Source organism: Thunnus thynnus, chromosome 2 (genome assembly GCF_963924715.1).
Source record: "Thunnus thynnus chromosome 2, fThuThy2.1, whole genome shotgun sequence".
In the NCBI taxonomy this organism is placed as follows: domain Eukaryota; kingdom Metazoa; phylum Chordata; class Actinopteri; order Scombriformes; family Scombridae; genus Thunnus; species Thunnus thynnus.
In genome coordinates this window covers 9,360,363-9,375,074 of record NC_089518.1, presented here as the reverse complement: position 1 = coordinate 9,375,074, position 14,712 = coordinate 9,360,363, and the positions used below count along the sequence as shown (strand labels likewise).

Here is a 14,712-nt window from a genome sequence, read left to right as displayed (position 1 = left end):
GAATCAAACTCTATTCAGATGATGTTGACTTGTAGTAGCAATGTAGGTGAGTCATTTGAGTAATTTGAGGGCTTAATTTAATAATCTGAAGGATTTAATAATTCAAGGGAATTTAGTAGACTTGAGATTTAAATTAAAGCTGCAAGCAGTGTTGAACGGGCCTTCGCACCCTCCTAACGTTGGAGCAAGACGCAGTCGAGGGGGTTACGACAAGCATGTAGATGTTTTCAGACCTGAGCTGACAGGTCTGACTTTACCAACCCCTCCACCCCTTTTCTTCCTTCTTTCTCCCTGTCAGTTGGAGAGGAGGATTTTAGAGTACTCTTCTTGTGAAATATTGTCATAATCCCATTACTTTGGCACTAAGGTATTCATTCCAGGGGAGTGAAACTCCAAAACTGAGTTCATCATCCCTTAGCAGTTTTTCTTAATTTTTTCTTTTTTTTTTTAAATGTCCCCATGTTATAAGCGTATCTTTATTCATGTAAACATGTGTTGTTAGGTAAAGAATATTTATACATATAACCTTTCATGTAGTTATTCAATAATGTGTTACATGGTGAGCCAGAAGAACTTTTTTTTTTTGACACTCAATGTTGAACACCTTAATTGTTGACAGTAAATGACAGACAACATTTCTTTGTGAACATGGCAATTTATTTTTCTGTTATAAATGTGGTTTAAACAAAAGTTAATCAAGACAAACATTTAGCAAACTCTTTTATTTACAATTGATGTATGAAAAAGAACACATTTGCAGACCTGAATTTTGTATCTGCTGACAAACTGTAATCTGAATGTATGACATTTATTGTTTATTTGATACAGATATTGATTCTGACATGAAATACGCAAAACTACAGTTAATATGAACCATTTTGGCGTAACAGAAAAATACATATGGATTTTTATCCCAAAACCCCTCTTGATACAAGTCATCATCACTTGAGGAGTGGGAAGGTTGGGGACACTCTATCACAGTAATATCTTCAACCAGAAAATTCATTTCAGACAAACACTGGAGTTTCAATACGAAAGGTAACCAAACTACTTTGTCAACTTAAGTGATTCTACAGACAGATTTACTATGCAAACAAGGGGTCAGATCTAGTCTCCTGCTGCAACCTTACTTGAAACTGTAGAGGTTTAAAAGGATGGAGAGAGAAAACATAACAACACAAAGGGGAGGTGAGAGCATGGAGAAATAACAACAATGACAATAATGTGTGTTTTTTTTTTTTTTTTTTTTTTTTTTTTTTAACTGTCCTGTTTGGCAGCTCAGGGATGCAGAATAAAGAGTCTGTGCCTTGGGGTGCCAGAACAGATTTGCTAATAGTTCCTGCACATAAACAGGAAGAATTCATATTTAAACTACTGAAGTTGAAGTTCATGTAGTACATGCTAATGACAAAAATACAAATGTCTCAAATGCATTAGAGCTCAGTTATAAAATAAAAATAATTTCCTGTTCCTGTTATGTTTATTGCAACATGTAGTTATTGGATTGCTGTATCTTGTCTAAGCTACTGATGAGGATGTGAAACACAGAAGGGATACAGACAACATGAAGCCTGCCCATGTCCTTTTAGAGATACATTTGTTCAATTGACATTGACCTTTTCATATTAAAATCACTAAAGATTAAAACTGTTGCATATTAACACATCAGGAATAAAGGTTACATGAATTGAAACATGCAGGAATATACATTAAAAGTTGTAAAAGAGACCAACAGCTATCATGTGGCAAACAGAGACTAAGACATCTTCACAAACACCAGTTACAAAGTGCTTCACAGTCAAAGAAATAAGTTAATAATAAATAAATCTAAAATCTCCATTTCATGATCATTTTCACATATTACACACAATACATAACAAAATCTAAAATTTATACACACGATTGACCAGTTGAAGTGGGACAGACTCTACACTAAATAAGACAACATCCATAATGAAAGCCAGCCTACACACCATGAACAACACACAGGTCAGTGTGTTTCTAAAACCCAACAGATAAGTACAACTACAACATGAACATGATAACACTTGCACTGGGACACTGCAATGTAGCTGATTGACTCAGACAAATTAACTTAATCCTGATCTAAATTGAAATCCACATTAAAAATTGCCTCCACATCCTCAAAGTCAAACACAAACAAACTTTCTATGTCGTCTAACTGTCCCTGATCATCTTTAACACCAAAACTACACAGAATACCTTCATGATCACTGAAGTACGCAGGCATCACTGCACATTCATCATACTGTGTTGTTTTAACATAAACATGATCAATCAATGTCCCCTTCTCTGTAGTTTCTTGTGTTACATGCTGCTTAAATCCTTTTTGGCCCATGAATTTACAAATTGATAATTCTTTTAAATGTTTTCATTAAAGTCTCCCATTAGTACAATTGTGTCACTGATTGGATTTAACCAGTCAAGTAACTTCCCCACATTATGTTTAAATAAAGAATTTGGATAAGATGGTGGACAATAAACTACTGCCATCAATATGTTTAATTTGTTACACAGGCACACCAAACACTGCAGATTTAAGTCTGGTACCTGCAGAATCTGACAGTCCAAATCGTCTAAACAGCACAAACCAACTCCACCATGTTGTAGATTTTGTAGTTCTGACAATTTGGGGTCACTGCTGGTGTAACACAAACCTCGAGGACGACTGTGGAAAGTGTAACCACAGATTTGCACACTGTTTAATGAGGTTTGTGCAGTGAGCCACGTTTCTGTGACAGCAATACAGTGAGGCTGCAAATGCTGTGTGCAAGACACCAAATCTGACAGGTGGCGACTTAAACTCTGAACGTTCATTAAATACATAGAGAAACTTTGTGCGTTTATTGAAGGCTTTGGCTGTTCAATTGAAAACGGAGGCATGCTATCCATGGCCTTCGTTATGGTGTCTTTGCAGTAAATGACCTTCTCTTGAAAATCCCTGATGATCAGTCCAGACAAAGCCCTAACACGACTCAGTTACATACGCCTGCCCAGGTGCAAACACCTTCTTCAATGACACTACAGCCTCATCTACAGTTAAGCCCTGAACTTTGTGAACAGTACAAGCCCACGCTAACCTCAGAGGAAACTGTAAATGCACACAACCCCGTTTAGTGGCCTTCTCCTTCTCTGGTTCAATAGCAGTAGAATGCCTGCATTCTACTGCTGCATGGGCATATGTCTTCCTCGTCTGTAAGCCAATTTTATCATCGTCAAATTTAACATAAATTTTTAGAGGAAATGTTTTATCTTTACCAAAATCCATGTCAGTGACAGTGCCACATGCTCCATTCACCAGACCGTCTTCAACATCCATGTTCTTACATAACATCACACGCGCATTCTTGGCCAAATACAAAGTTTGTGTCCAGTGCATTATTATGAGTACCACGTTCCAATTTCCCTGTTTTCTTGTTTGTTATGAAATCTTTAGCCTCAATTTTGATGTAATCAGGACACATGGCAAACAACTTATTGAAATTGTGTTCATTTACTTGCATATTTGTTGGGAAAATAGGCAAGGCCGAGCTGTCTTCCCCTGTCTCACGTGATTTCAACATCTCAACGTCGCTCTCTAACATGGGGGTTTTTTTGGAACGCACTTGCAACCTGTTCAACAACTCTGCAAATGAGCTATCCTTCTGCCTAACTATTGTTTTCAGCTCCACTACACTGAAATGGCACCACAAGTCCACACCAACCTGACTGTTATGCAGAGGCTTCCCTTTAACAGGAGGCAACTGATAAAAGTCACTAACAGCTATCACACTAACATTACCAAATGGAGAAAAGTCGCCAGTGTGCTTAATTTGCCTCAACCTGCCATGGACATAGGTCAACAGATTGTGATCAACCATACTGATTTCATCAATGATTAAAATTTGGAGTTGACTAAATTTTGCTCTTAGAGAGTTTAGTTTATCTTCACCCAAAGGGGTATAAGGTAAACTAGAGTGTGTGCCAATACTCAGTGTGTGATGAATTGTTGCTGTGTTTAAAGAGTATGCAGCTATGCCTGTAGAAGCAGTTAACAAAACACAAATACCGTCTGGTTGATGACAAAGTGTTGACAACAGCCTCCCTGCCTCGTACTGAATAGCTCTAATTAAATGACTTTTCCCCGTCCCTGCGCCACCTGTCACAAAGACATGCATAGGCTCTGGGTTTTTACCCATCACCTTCTGCAAACACCACTGTCTGACCTTATAAAAAACAGCCATCCGTGTCTCATTCAGAGACCTAACCAAAGCTAACCCCTCACTTCTAGGCATAATGTTCCTGGGTCTCTCTAAATGTGCTAATTTTCTGTTATCAACAGCCAAATCTGGAACATTCTCCATTGCTTCCATTAACTGTTCATCTCCTTTCTCACCTTCCTGTTGCTGTGTCATTTCCTCTACACATTCAAGGCGTTCCACTTACTGTTCAGGACACAGCTCCCCCCAAACGTCTTCATCAACCCCATTTTGCTTGACAATCTCCTGAGCTCTCTCCAAATCAGGACAATCTACTTCAAACTTTTCCCTGTTCCCGTCAACCACACTCTTAACCAAATGCACAGAACCATCACTAAATGTCACCTCGCCACCTTTATAGAACTGACTAAACATCTCAAAGCCTTCAGGTTTTAGGTCTGAGTCAGCTCTATAGGGAAGGAACATTTGCATCAGACTCTGAAAATGGTCCTCCTCTCGTTTCTCTATATCAAAACGCATATAACGAACAACTGCGAACTGAGAGCGTGTTCTCCTCAAGATGAAGCCTAAATCATTTTTCAGTTCAATCATGTCATTAGACTTCTCGTTCTTGGAGAGAACACGATACTCAGACACAAATGTAGCCATGCACATGTTATCAAAGACATCATTGTCAGGCCTGTTCCACTATGCCAGGCATCCACATGTCCTCTGTCTTAATCTCAGTACAAACGGTTCTCTGTTTCAAAACACTGATGGGTAAACTCATCTTCACTATGTTGTTCCCTGTCGGCACAAACACAACCTTTCTGGAACACTCCTTCAGATGCATATTGGTTAGCCTATACACCGCCTCCTGAGCACAGACGTCCCTGTTGTGTAAATATACACTGCCTAGCTTTTTTAATGCTTCTTTAGCAGAGAGATTTCCTTGTTCTGTTGCTTCTTTTTGGGCGTTACTCAATAATAGGCCAATTTCTCTCTCTGCTTTCGTAAAGACATTTTACGAAAGCAGAGAGTCGTCATCTATATCGACCGCCTATGCGGTCGATATAGATGACGACCGCATAGGCGTCGGTGGCAAAGCTAATATCCAAATTTGCATTCCAGCACTTTAACAACTGCTTACCATACTGATTTACCCAAACTTCGTTCACCCCTCTCCTATAAACCACCGTGCTCTTTCTTTCCATTCCTCTATAAGCCTCTTCAAAGATGCCTTGATTGATGCCTAGAGTCTGAAACAAATGCTCTACACTCACATATCTCACTTCTTCTTCCTGAGCTCTCTTAACAGCTGTCGTAACATTTTGCAAAATATACTGTGCCCTCTCCTTTGGCATCAAATCATCATGATATATATGAACACCAAATTTCATTATTCTACGACGATCTGTATCGTGGGGCTCGCTTTTCTTAATTTTCTAGGTGGTGCTGTCAAGTCATTTTTCCCCGCATTTTTTGTGAGACCCATAAAATCTGAAATTTTCACCAGAACTGATGCGCATGCCAATTTTCGTGAGTTTTGGGATATGCGCGTTCGAGTTATTCACGATCAAAGTGTCGTAATAATAATAATAATAATAATAATAATAATAATAATAATAATAATAATTCCTTTGGAAACAATAGGGCTTTGCGCTGGTCAGCGCTCGGGCCCTAATAATAACCCCTTCGGAAACAAGAGGGCTTCGCGCTGGTCAGCGCTCGGGCCCTAATAATTAAAGCTGCAAGCAGCGATGATCGGGCCCTCGCGTCCTTGCGTACATTGTGTTGTGCTCAGGTGAATTGTTTCTGTCAGGGGCATGTAGATGTCTTCAGAGGCATGTTTAGATAGTGCAGAAGTTCAATTTGATCCCCTGTATGTGTTCACATAGTGTTTTAGGCATAGTTTTGTGTATTAGATACAGGAAGACAGCATTGTATGATATAGTTCATGTGATTTACATGCAATGTACAGGGTCTTTCCCTTGCAGAAAGTGCAGTGTAACATATGATCATAGGGTATTTACTGGTGCTACATATTGTACACAGTAAATGTGAAACAGCATGTGGCATAGTAATGTGATTTTGAGAATTGTGCATAAGTCACTTATGATGTTTTGATTTTTGTGGTATGATGGCAAATTCAAACCAGAAGTTGAGAAAATGTTGCAGTTCTTGTTAGTGTTGTAGTGCATGACAGAAAAAGTAATGTTATCTTAGTGAAATTTTGTGAAGCACATTCGGTAGTTGGAGGCTGTTTTATTTTAGTTATTGACAAATAGTAAAGAAAGCAAAGGAATTTGACATGTTGTGGTATCATAGCATTGCAAAACAATCAGCATGACACTGCAGGGAATTGAAGCCCATCCTGGTTTATCAGGAGTACCATTACCAGTGTCTTTTGTTGTTTTTTCGTGCTATATTGAAGGTAAAAGAAAACCTGCATTATCAACAGCATAAGTTGTCACAATTTGTCATTGAATCTATATGTAAATTAAAAGCAGAAGTGCTATTTGTCAGTGTTATGTTTAAATATGACTTTTTAAGATAGTTTAGCGTGTGCCATTGTTGTACATGAGCGCATCTATTCATAATATGGCATTCATGTACTTGTGCACTAATATTTAATGACGCATTTTATAATAAGTGCTGCGTTGGTAATTCATTGATGTGAGCTGTTAAGTGTATACATAATATTTGTAGTATTTATTACATATGTAATTTTTGTATATCATACTTATATATGCTGTATAATGCAGTAAAAGAAACCTGTATCAGTGTCACGGCGAATAGGTAAAAGGTAGTGATTCAACTTATGTAGTGTTGTTATGGTTTGCAGAGAAGAATGTGAAATGAGAATATAGTAATAGTGTTAATATGTGATGAAACAATTAGTGAAAGGCTTTGCTATGCCATTAGGAAAGGATAGAATACTTTGTTGTGAGTTGTTTTTATCAAAAAGCAGAGCTGTTAATGTGTTAGCAGTTACTGTCAGAAGTGATTATGACATGCTATTTGTACATGTAAATGAACAGAGTATTCCCTCATGGTCACTGAAATGAGTTAGTAATACAACTGCTTTTATGTCATAGTGTGTTGTTTTGACACACACATGGTCTATTAATGTGCCTCTTTCAGTGGTTGCTGTTGTTACATGCTGCACATATCCTTTCTTGGTTATAAATTTGCAGATGTTTGATGACTTAAAGATGTCGTCATTGAAGTCGCCCATGACAGCAATAGTATTACATTTTGAGTCCAGCCAATTAAGTAGTTTACCCAGATGTTCTGTAAACAATGACAAAGGATAACATGGTGGCCTATATATGACAGCTAGTAATATGTTATAAGTTGGTGTGTGGTAGTGCAATCAATTCATATGCCACATTGTTTGCAGTGTATATGCCAACTCCCCCATGTTGTTTACTTTGCAAGGACATTAAGGTAGGGTTGTTGCTACTGTATGCAAATCTCCTTGGAGAATTGTGAAATGTGAAGCCATCAATGCTAACAATGTCATTGGTGGAGTGATCAGTTAGCCATGTTTCTGTTACAGCAATACAGCTAAGGTGTTGTGGATGCCAAATCTGAAACATGTGGCGTCAGTTTTTGGATATTAATCAAAAACACATTAAAAGTATATGGAGTGACTATGTTGTGTGTAATATTTTCAGTTAAGAAGGGTTGCATACTTTTAATTGCGTCTTTAATGCTGTCATTACAATAAATTGCTTTTTCTGTGAAGTCTTTGATAATTAAACCGGACAAACTCTTAACGCGACTGAGTGCTACATAGGCCTGTCCAGATACAAATATTTTCTTCATGGACACAACAGCTTTGTCAACAGTGATACCCTGCACTTTATGCACTGTACAAGCCCATGCAAGTTTAAGAGGGAATTGACGGCGCAAACCACCCTTATTAGTGACTTTTTCCTTCTTCTGGTTTGATTGCGGTTGAATTCATTAATTGTTTAGAGGGATATGCAGTTTTTTTCCTTGTCTGTGCTCCAACTTGGTTATCATCAAATTGAATGTACACTGTGTGAGGTAAGTTGTTTTTGTTAGAAATAGCGATATGAGTTACTGTGCCACACACTCCATTAACTAGTCCATCGTCAACATCTACATTTTTACATAACATGACACAAGCATTTTCTCCTAAAAGCAGCTTTTCAGCTAAACATGTGTTGTAAGTTTTGGTGTGGTGACCATTTTTCAGTTCTAATTTCCCTGTTTTGTGACTAGGTACAAAGTCTTGGGCATGTATTTCTATGTAGTCAGGGCAAGTCTTAAGTAGCTGTTGTATATTATGCTCAGTTACCTGTTTATTGGTAGGAAATATATGTAAAGCTGTGCTGTCTTCCCCAGTTTCACACTGCTTCAATATTTGAATATCATTATCTAACATGTGTGTCCCTTTGGAATGTGATCTTATCCGGTTTAACAACTGTGCAAACACAGCATCCTTTTGCCTGACAATTTTTTGCATCTCTACAACTTTAAATAAGTTTGACCATAAGTTACCACCTATTTCATCTACATATAGGGGTTTACCTTTCACTGGGGGCAACTGATAGAAATCTCCAACAGCAATAACAGTGACATTTCCAAATGGGCAGAAGTTACCAGTTTGTTTTATTTGTCGTAATCTACCATGTATGTATGCTAAGAGTTTATGATCTACCATGGATATTTCATCTATGATCAAAATTTGTAGATTGCCATATTTTGCACGCAAAGAATTCAGTTTTTCCTCACCCAAAGGTGTGTATGGTAAACGGATATCTTTCCCAATGCAAAATGTGTGATGAATAGTGGCTGCATGTAAATTGTATGCAGCTATTCCAGTTGGAGCCGTTAACAAGACACAAATCTCATCTGGATGGTTATACATAGTTGATAATAATCTCACAGCTTCATATTGAATGGTTTTGATTAAATGGCTCTTCCCTGTCCCTGCACCACCTGTAATGAAAATTTGCAATGGATCTGGCTTTTTCCCTGCGAGTTTGTCAAGGCACCATTGTCTGATCTGATAAAAAATTGACAGCTGTGTGTCATTCAGTGTTCTAATTAGAGCTATTCCATCAGCTCTGGACAAGATGTTATTATTTTTCTCCAAATGTGCAATTTGTTTACTGGTAATAGCTAAGTCAGGAATATGCTCTGTATGTTCATCCACATCATGTTCTTTATCTTTCCATTCTTGCTGACATTCTAAACGTTCCAGTTCTTGTTATGGGCACAGTTCACTCCAGGCATCTTCCATCACGCCGTTATTATCAATAGAATTTTGTATATTATCTAATTCATCAGCATTTATTTCAAACATGTTTCTATTTCTGTTGACAACTGAGTTGACCAAATGCTGCAAACCATCACTTAATTTCACATGGCCAGTTTTGTAAAACTGTTCAAAAGACACAAAATTGGCAGGTTTGAGGTCATGATCGTGATGATGTGGCAGGAACAACTGTAATTGTGGTTGATAGAATAGTTCAGGTTTCTTTGTTACAGAGAATCGCGCATATCGAACAACAGCAGGCTGTGTGCGTGTTCGTTTTACAACAAAACCAATATTGTTGTTCAATGTAATCTTATTAGGAGAATTTTCATTTTTGTACTGATCAAGGTATTCAGAGACAAATTGTGCAACACACATGTCATTGAAAATGGCGTGTATGGGCCTATTTTTATAACGATCTATTCTACTTGTCATCCACATGTTTTCATTTGTAACATTATTTGATACTGCCCTTATTTTGAGTTGTTTTAAAGGCTTACTCAATTTAATTATGTTTTCACCTGTAGGCACAAAATCAACCCTTCTTGAACATTCTTTTAGGTGCATGTCTGTCAATCTATACACAGCCTCTTGTGCACACACATCTCTGTTGTGTAAGTACACACTGCCTAGATTTTTTAGAGCTTCTTTGGCATTAACATTATTTTGTTGGGTTGCTTCTCTATGTGCATTTTGTAACAACAAGCCCATTTCCTTTTCTGCCTTACTAATGTAAGAAATTATATAAACTACACAGGCATATGCATCGACAACATATTGGATGTCAATATTAGCATTCCAACATTTTAACAATGGCTTGCTATATTGGTTGATCCAAACTTCATTAACCTGACGTTTCAGTACAACATGTTTTTTTAATAGTACCTAAACTAGTAAACAAATGTTCAACACTTACATAGTTACTGTTTTCATCGGCAAGAGCTTTCTTAATTGCAGTCATAATTTGTTCAGCATGTTTTTTTTTCATTTTATAAGACTCTTGATGTACACATGCATAGTCTGATACATTAGCTGTGTTATGTAGGTTACAGTTGCATGTGTTATGGGTCTCTACAGTACTTTTGCCACGACATATAAAGGTTCTAGCAGATACTGGCTTAGGAAAATTAAAACTACAAGTAGTGTTCTTTTTTTTACACGTTTTTGAGTGACGTCGTGAATGTTGCTGCACAGAAGATACAATGTCTAACATTGTGCTGTCTTGTGAAGGCAATTCACATGTGATGTATTTATCTATAAAGTCAGTGACTTCCTCATCAGTATTTTTATCTATCTGTGGCACATTCTCTATCCAAAATAGACAATGCACATGAGGCGAACCACGTTGTTGAAATTCCACATGGTAAAAATAATCTTTTATTTTGCCAATAGGATTTGATGGGGACATAAGGACCCCCTTTAAAAAACTATGCCAACGAAAGTCGAACATCCTAGCTGCTGTGACAGGATTGCGAAGTAAAAGATCACATTTGTCTTCCCAAGCTAATTGTTCGACTGTCTCTGTTCTTCCTTCCTGTTGTAAAATACTGTAGAGAAGATTTTTCCATCTCATATCTGCCGATGAAAATGAACAAAACCAAGTAGGTATTCCAAGTTGCCGGACACATGCTAGTAGATCTCGTTGTGCACCTGCCAGAATGCTGGGGTACCTCTAATAGGTTTGAGAAAACGATACCCATTATCGAATTGGAACAATTCTCTCAAAGAGTCATCATTATTCAACAGATCAGCACTGATGTTCTTCGATGTACAATTTTGTCCTTTCCGTAATGCAATTGATACATTTGACAGAACTTGTTCGAGTTCTGACATATACTGTGCAAAAAATATATACTCTACATTGTGGGCAAATCTGCCATCAGCATGTAAAATCCTATTATTAAAGTATCGTGACAAAGTCAATCGATGCGGTCTACTATCATGGTAGGTATTACACCCACGTGGAAACAGGACTGGGAAGCAGTTGGCTTCATTTGCATGATCTGCAAGCAATTTTACTGGGCTATTCCCTTCTGCTGGAGCCAAATTCAATGTGTCATCAAAGTAGTGATCTAGTGCTTCTTGACCAATATCTACTGGCATGAGACATGTGTGTTGGAACATACAGTGTTGCTGCCTATCATGTAAATATCATCAATTTCATTATCACCAACATCACCATTAGAACTGTGATCCATTTCATAATTTTGTTCTCTATAAAATTAATTAATCCAAGACTCATTAAATTGTACATCTTGATAATGCATATTTGTGGCTTTTAAGTATGACAATGCTTGTCGTATATGCATTGTGTCCACGAATTTATATTCATAGTGGCCTTTGTGGGTTAGTTTACGTTTCAGTTTCACGCGTAACAGAGAGCCTTCCATATTTGAACATGGCAGTAGTGTGGTAGTTTATACAATATTTGCAGAAACACATGTTACTGGACCATGTACTCCATTTTGTGCACCTTTCGGTAAAGCTAACAATTTCATGAAGGGGATATGTAGAGATGAGATGTCAACTGTGGTGGAATTGGATCAACACTAAGATTATTTAATGCACTCTCTGGTGGCATTTTACCTTTACTTATCTTAGAGTGACAATTGTAACAAATCCACATTTGCCCTCTAGCAGTTTCCACTATGTGACATGGTACTGAACAGTTTTCTGTACATGTGTGTAAATAATTTGAGGTCAGACATTTATCTGCGAGTGAAAGTATTGCCTTAGTGTTGTTGTAATTATCTTTTTTACAAATTAGCACCAGGTGTCTGAATAACAACCTATGGCAAACACAGCAGATATAATCTGGACCGTCTTTTACAGTAGCAAGAAATTGCTCCATAACATCATTAAACTGTTCTGCCATTTGTCTCATTTGTATCCTCTCCAATTTGTTAGCTGCTGGAACATGCAATTTATGCGTTATGTTTGTGTGATACTTCTTTATGCTCATTGCTTTAACAGTCTGTCTGTGAATGAGATTATGTTTGTATTTGTGCTTACTTTTTGCCTTAACATTTTGCCGATGCAACATATTATTATGATATTTGCTTATACTTGTTGAACGAACTTTATTCCTATGCAATATGTTGTTGTGATATTTGTTTACACTTAGTGCCTTAACTTTGTTCCTATACAAAACATCATCCTTATATTTGTTGATACTCATTTTTTAACTCTTTCCCTATACAAATTATCATTTTTATATTTATTTATACTCATTGCCTTTACTCTGTCCCTATGCAAAACATCATCCTTATATTTATTAATACTTAATGTCTTAAGTGTTTCCCTATGCAAAACATCACCCTTATATTTATTGATACTCCTTTTTTTAACTCTTTGCCTAGGCAAATTATCATCCTTATATTTATTTATACTCATTGCTTTTACTTTGTTCCTATGCAAAACACCATCCTTATATTTATTGATACTCATTTTTTTTATTCTTTCTTTATGCAAAACATCATCCTTATATTTGGTGATACTCCTTTTTTTATTCTTTCTTTATGCAAAACATCATGCTTATATTTATTGATAGTCATTATTTTAACTCTGGCCCTATGCAAAACATCATCCTTATGTTTTTTAATACTCATTCTTTTTTACTTTTGTCCTATGTAAATCATCATCTTTATATTTATTAATACTCATTGCTTTAAGTCTGTCCCTGTGCAAAATATTATGGTGATATTTGCCTATGCTCATAGCCATAGCTCTTATGTTATGCAAAACATCAGTCTTATATTTGTAGATACTTCGTGCCTTTACTTTTTGCCTATGCAAAATGTGATCCTGATATTTTTTTATACTATTTGCCTTAAGTGTCTCTTTTTGCGCAATATTTATGTGGTAGAGATTTTTGGAAAGCAATTTCCTCTTACATTTCATGTATTTTGAAAAACAAGCTTCTGGTTTAGCAGGACTATGTGATTGTATATTGGAACCCCTTCTATACATGTATTGTGTATTTGAAGAATTGGGTAATTTGCACAAGTCACAGCAAACTTGTTCATCACGTTTAACACAAAGCAGTGGTTCAAAATGATCATTCTTACTGTGATTCAGATATATTCCTTCAAGCACTGACATTGTACTACTAGTACTGTATTTGACCCACGTTTCAGCACTGTATACAAATATGTTCACCCCTAATGCATCAGCAGTTGCTTGTATTTCTATTTCTGTGGCACTATTACCAACATACCTCATATTAGTGCGTTTTATATAGTCAGATATAGAATCATAAGCTTTTCCTACACATGTCATGTACTTTGCATTGTGATCCTCCATGTACTTAACTACAGTAGATCTTATCATGCAATGACCCTTCTGAGAACCAGAGATCACTTTAGCTACCGATCTAAAATAACTGTTACTATCATGCACAATCTCATCTGTTTTACATACAACCCCACATGTACCACACACAGTTGAAACTTGTGTGTCCTGCTTCTCATATTCCAATTTACATTTGATGCACAAGGCTTTTGCTATGTCATTTGAAATAGGACAAAATGGGATTGTGGTTTTGCTAGTAGCAGCCACAGTGTTAACACAAGAGTCATTAACTACTTCAACATCACCTTCTAAATCTATTATTGAAGCACAGCATGTGTTATTCTGCATTGCATTTGATGAAGTATTATACTGTTGATTACTCATTGAATGCAAGTGATTTTCAACAACCGCAGTATTTTGTGATCTCATATTGTAACCCTTGGAACAGGGTATTGTGCTTTTACAAAAGCCATAACATCTATGATTTCCAGGCTCATGAACACAAATTACAGTCTCATAGTGGTGTCCATTACAGTTTTCTAAGTAGATACTGTGTTTTGACAAGAGCTTGTTGTTACAGTTATATTTCAACCAACGACCATCATAAAAAGTAAATACATTGACACCTAAGTAATCTCCTGCTGTCTGTATTTCAACTTCTGTAGCCTAACTGTTAACATTACGCATTTTGGATTTGTTAATGTAGTCTGCTACTGAAGAATAGCCGCTCCTCAAAATGTTGCGATATTTACTATCATTTTTACATGGAACTCCTATCAAACCTATACGTGCAGACGCTGGTACACAATGTTTATCAAACTACACATTTAGATGTGAGCATAAAGATTGACATACAAAATCACAAAGTGGTAAAGTACAGTTTCTGATCTACTCCATCAGCAATGAATATAACTTCTTTATCACCTTCTG

At 36.8% G+C, this 14,712-nt stretch overlaps 1 pseudogene; it reads right to left on the bottom strand.

Annotated features, from left to right (window-relative positions):
• Positions 1-635: 635 nt before the first annotated feature.
• On the bottom strand, positions 636-12,535 carry LOC137171455 (uncharacterized; annotated as a pseudogene).
• Positions 12,536-14,712: the final 2,177 nt, after the last annotated feature.